The 6,079-nt window shown below is 46.6% G+C and overlaps 1 pseudogene; it reads right to left on the bottom strand.

Moving 5' to 3' along the window:
- Window positions 1-885: 885 nt before the first annotated feature.
- Window positions 886-3,043, bottom strand: LOC141126993 (uncharacterized; annotated as a pseudogene).
- Window positions 3,044-6,079: the final 3,036 nt, after the last annotated feature.

Below are 6,079 nucleotides of genomic sequence, written 5' to 3'. Positions count from 1 at the left end.
GGGTGCTTGCACTGCTGCAGGAAGTGCAGCAGGAGAGGCGCAGCTTTGATGCTTTCCTTGACCCAAGCAACAAGCGCGCCTGCTTCTGCCGCCACATGTACAACATTCTGGAGGACATGGGGGGAGACCTGAAGATTCAGTGTATGGATCGATTGAACAACATCTGTTTGCAACACAGACAGGCAAAATATAGTGGTGTGCCACCACCACCGTCAATCGATCCATACTCAAGATCCCCTAAAGATCCCCTAATGGCCGGCCCCCGGGACCTCAGCAGTGCAAGCACCCCCCTCTCTGTATCAGCCCCCTCCTCTCTGTCAGCCACCACCCACCATGCCCCAGACTCCATTATACCCCCCACACTCCTATGAAGAATGTGCACCGTCATCTACCCATCCTTATATGCATGGGCACCAGCCCCATTCCTTCTCTCCTCCCCAATCCCCACATCCCCAAGGTGACCAGGCATCCCAGCACACATATCACCAGTTGTGATTTTATATACGATAAATAAAAATGTCTTTGATTAACAAATTTCGTCTGATTGTTTTCATTTTTTATAGGATGCACAACAGCACTCATTTGCACTCTGCCTGAGACAAACGTATGCTAAGCCCAAATTGGGCTAGCATGCGTTTGCCTCATGCAGAATGAAAAGACCACTTTTCACTCTGCTTGGGACAAATGAATGCTAAGCCCGAATAGAGCTAGCATGCATTTGCCTCACGCGGAATGGACTAAGCCGAATAGGTCTAGCATGCATTTACCTCACGCAGAATGGAATGGACTCGTGGAATAAAAGAAGAAACATGGACGCAAAAAGAAGTAACATGAATATGACGTTTTTTATTAAACAAAAAAAACAAGACCGAAATCCAAGCTGATTTATTCAATGTCGACATTGTTTTTTAAATATGACACCTCTCCATCAGGTGATACAAAATATTGGGTAAATTGATTGCAGATTGTCATGACCCATGCCGTTTACCACAAGTCCATAAATTGAACACGCTGTGTTGGGTTGCTGGGCTCCGGTTCCTCATTGCTCCTTTCATTGTCCCTCAGAAAATTGTGAAGGACACAGCATGCTAGGACCACCTTGATTGCATTATCCACATCCAGTTGCATGGAGGACAGCAAAACCCTCCATTTGGCTGACAAAACACCAAACGTGCACTCGACCACATGGCGTGCATGGCTGAGCCTATAATTAAAAATTATTTTTTCATGGCTGGGACCATAGCCACTATATGGCCTCATAAAGTTTTTGGCCAATCCAAAAGCCTCATCCGCAACCATGACCAATGGCAAACTTGGTTCATCAGTGCAGGGTAGAGGCCTGCTGGCTGGTACGTTGAGGCATCCGAATGCAGACTCTCTGAATATGCGGGCGTGGCCTTAGCTGACGTAAGCTCCCACATCCACGGCAAGGAATTTTAGATGGGCATCAGTCAATGCCAGATGGGCCATGGAAAAATATTTTTTATAATTAAAAAAAGATGATCTGGAGTGGGGAGGCTTCTTCACCCTGATGTGTTTTCCATCCAGGGCACCGATGCAATGGAAATTGTGTTTTTTCCCAGAATCCATCCACAACGGATTCCCAGATTTCTTCTGTGGGCTCCGGCATGACTGACTTGTGTAGCTCCTCCCAAATTGCCACACATGTTGACCTCGTTAATGCAGAGACCGTTGCGATACCAAGGAGGAAATAATGGAGGGGACACAAAACTTTGTCCTGTGGCAAGGAATCTAACATAACAATTATAAAATATTTAATTAAAAACCGCATAGGAATAAAAAGTCCTACCCCTAAGCCTAGCACTATCCACTAACCCCTATCCCCTAAACCCTACCCCTATTCTCTAAACCCTACCCCTAATCCTAACCCCTACCCCCTACCCCTAAACCCTAACCCCAGACCCAAACCCCTATTGCCTAAACCCTACCCCTAACCCCTATCCACTATTCCCTAAACCCTACCCCTAACATCAAACCCTACCTCCTAACCCCAAAACTCTACCCCTACTCTCTAAACCCTATACCCTAACCCCTACCCCCAAACCCTATCCCCTAACCCGGATCCCTAAACCATATGTGTACTTATTTATAAAATTTCACTTACCTCAGTGTCACTAGCAGCCGTTCCTCCGGTGACACAGAGCGCCGCATGACAGTGTCCATCCCGGTCGATCTTGGCCGGAGCCTCTCCAAGAGCTCATCGAAGAGCGTCACAGACATCCTGGTAAAGTTGATAAACAAAGGACAATCAGCGCAAACTATAATGTAAAGATAAATGCAAGCTGGACACTATAAGGATTCACCAACCTCAATAACAGATAATCAAACAATATAAGTGCAGCGCAAAAAGAAGGGGAAATAAAAGTCCATATAATAAACATGTATTCAATTCCTCTTGTCACAGGGAGGCTGATCCTTTTTCATACCGCATCAATATTTATGAGCTTAATCATAAGGGTGCGCTTACCGGAAACGGTGGACCTCTTAATTACAGGAAGTCAAACAAGCCTGGGTTACATACGGACTAGTTGAATGGTATACAGATACGTTGGATCTTATCTGCGGTTGTCAGTCCTCAGCTATCCCGGGATGGATACATACACGTTCTGACCCGGAAATGAGTCATTGTATACGCCCGGAAGTTCCTGTGCTGGTCCGGATCTCCATCGAGGTGGACATGGCGAGGTCCCTCTTTAGCAAAGAGGAGGTTCTCCTCAGCCTCCCTGTGACAAGAGGAATTGAATATATGTTTATTATATGGACTTTTATTTCCCCTTCTTTTTGCGCTGCACTTATATTGTTTAATTATCCTGGTAAAGTTGTAAAATTTTTGCAGATGTATGCGCAGTTCTGCATACATCTGGGGGAAATACCCCACTGACAGCCGCTGGGATACCAGTGGATGCGTCCAGAAGCGACATTGTCTGCTGCTTCTCTCCTCCTCTAACTGTCTCCTTCTACGACTCCTCTACAAGATAATAAGCAGGATTGCTTCATCAATCTTCTGCACAACAGGATCCATCATGAATAATTCTGAAGAAAATGCAAAATTGCAAAATATCCACAAAAAACTACAACAAACTCGCACTGATTATCTCTCTCCTCTCTCTCTCCAACCAAAATGGCACTGTCACATGATATTGAACGTTTTTTATTTATTTTCATTGGCATTGTGGGTAATTTGGGAGTGGAAAATAGCAGAAGGATGTCTTTTTTTTAAAAAACGTGCCTTAGCGCTAACGCTCAAAACGCTGCTAAACGCGCACTGACGCCAATGCAAAATGCTGATAAAATCGCATTTTTAACGCCTCTTTTTTCCTGGAGTCAGTACTAGCTTTACAGCTCATTTTTTTAAAATGTCCGTGTTTAGGTCTGAGGCATTTTTCTGCCGTTTTGCTTCAGGTGACAAAACGCTCAGATGTGAACAGGTGCCATTGAAATTAATAAGATTTTGCTTGTTGGGCATTTTTCAGGTGTTTTTTTTGGCGTTTTACGAGTGTTTTATGAGCTGAAAACGGTCAGGTATTAATGAAGCCTTATGACGCGTACACACGATCAGAAATTCCGCCAGCAAAACACCGATGAGAGCTTTTTGTCGGAAAATGCGACCATGTGTATGTTCCATCAGTCTTTTGCTGTCGGAATTCCAGCCAGCAAAAGATTGAGAGCATGTTGTCTATTTTCCAGTCTGGAAAAGTTCCTATCCGAAAATGCAATCGTCTGTACAAATTCCGACGTGCAAAATTCCTACACATGCTCGGAAACAATTCGACGCATGCTCGAAAGCATTGAACTTCATTTTCTCGGCTCGTCGTAGTGTTGTACGTCACCGCATTCTTGACGGTCAAAAGTTCAGAGAACTTTTGTGTGACCGTGTGTAAATGTAGCACCCTCTACCTAAAGGTAGGTGCTAGAGTAGTATTGTTCTAGCAGCAGGGCCACGGTGCAGGTAAAGTTAACCAGGCCTATGCTTTAGGCTGGGCCTGGTTGTTGTGATTTGGGACTGGGAGTGATCAGTGTAGTGGGGGGTGTGGCCACCTACACTCAGACTCAAAGATGCCTCCCCTGCTTTCAGAAGGACAGTTCTGGGAGAGAGGTTGGACTTGAGATCTGAGTGACAGGCAGCTCATGTGAGAAGCCCTGACCAATCATTAACTTGCATACCTCCCAACTTTTGAACTTCAGAATGAGGGACACTTATGGGAGGAAGCGACCGACGGCGCACTACGTGCACTGCGGCAAAAAGAAAGACAGCACAGTCATTTAAAAAAATAAGAATAAAAAGCGTCCATTACAAATGATTTTGCATAAACTATGGAAGTGTGCGTTACACAAAGTGTGGAAGTATTCAGGAGTGCGTTATGTACAGAGTGCAGGGCTCAGGAGAGGGCTAGATACGGAGTGCAGGGTTCTGGAGTGTGTTATGCACAGGGTGCAGGGTTCTGGAGTTACATATAGAATGCAGGGTATTGGCGTGTGTGATGTACAGAGTGCAGGAGAGTGTTAGGCACAGTGCACGGTTCTGGAGTGCGTTACGTACAGAGTGCAAGGGTTCAAGAACGCTAGGTACAGCGTGCAGTCATCCATCCACATCTCACTATTGCCCTTCTCCTCAACTATAACCTCTGAACCCCCCCTCCCTACACACACATATAACACACACACACACACACATACATAACAAACACACACATAACACACACATACCCAAACCACACACACATAACACACACATACCACACACACACACACATACCACAGACACACACTTTTGTAAAAGTAGCACCTTTCTGTAGATGTCTTCTATCCAGTGCAGCCACAGCTTCCTTCTCCTTTCAGTAAACCGGATATCTTCGGCTCCTGGACTCCTGGAACAAGAAGGAGATAAGGATTAGGGGGCAGCTCACCCCCTCCTCCCTCCTCAAACACGCTGCAGTCAGCCTTTCACTTATCCCGACTTTAGTGCGGACTGCAGAGCAGAGAGGCTGTTGAAGGAGCCGAGCTGTTACTTTCACTTTCAACTACAGAAGCCAGGCTTTTTTGTTTAAGGAGAGCTGCCTGTGAGTGCAGGGCTAATGGAGGCTAAAAAAACCCTGGGGGAGAGGAATAGACAGCTGATCCTGACCCTCTGCAACTCTGTTCTGGCCAGCAATGTATGAATGTCGGTGTCGTGTCACTGTCTCTTTCGCTATGCACTGGTTTGACAGAGGGGCGGGTCTGAGTAGTAGTCCTGCCCCTACCTGACATCACACTCTCTTTTTGACAAGTAGCCAATCCCTGGCTGTACTGGATGTGCACACTGCTGCAAGTCCTATTGAGAAAAAAATTAGCTTGTAGTCAACAGCATTATGCGGGACAAATCACATGTATGACGGGATAGCGAGACAAAGATTTCAAAGCGGGAAAGTCCTGCCCAATCCGGGACTGTTGGGAGGTATGAACTTGCGTTGGCAGGGGGCAGGCCTCTCATATAAGCTGGGATCACATGCTTCCAGGGTGGAGTTCTGTGGAGCAGAAAGACAGCATGGAGTGTTGAGGTGCTGTTCCGCGCGTCCCCACGTGGGGGATGCGGTGGACGCGGAGGAGGGATGGAGGAACCGCTGAGAAGGAGCTAAAGATAAGGATCTTCATCTCTAAGGAGGCATCAAGCTGCTGTGACCGGGGAACACAGGACTTGAATGTAAAGAAGATCAAGCAGAGGAAGTAGCAGTCAAGCGGAGGAGAGTAGAGCAGCATTCTGTGACCGGGGACGCAGAACTGTTCTGGAGGAGAAGGTCAGTGTAACAGAAGAAGAAAAACTGGTCAGAGCAGTGTAGAATGCTGTGGCCGGGGAGCGCAGCATTTATAGTCCTGGACTGGCTGAAAGCAGTAGTCCACCCAATACCAAGTGTCAGGTCATCGTGTGGAGGTACCAAGTCATCTCCGGCCTGGTTAGCACATTGGTAGGGCCTTCCAAAGACTGTGTGGATGTCTAACTCTCTGGGCGCTGGGAAGAAGCTGTGTGCACCTCTGGCCTTTTGAGCCGTATGAACAATACTATCATAGTCCATAAATAAGG

Source organism: Aquarana catesbeiana, linkage group LG01 (genome assembly GCF_042186555.1).
Source record: "Aquarana catesbeiana isolate 2022-GZ linkage group LG01, ASM4218655v1, whole genome shotgun sequence".
In the NCBI taxonomy this organism is placed as follows: domain Eukaryota; kingdom Metazoa; phylum Chordata; class Amphibia; order Anura; family Ranidae; genus Aquarana; species Aquarana catesbeiana.
The sequence above is the reverse complement of the archived record's forward strand: the minus strand, read 5'-3'. Positions and strand labels throughout refer to the sequence as shown.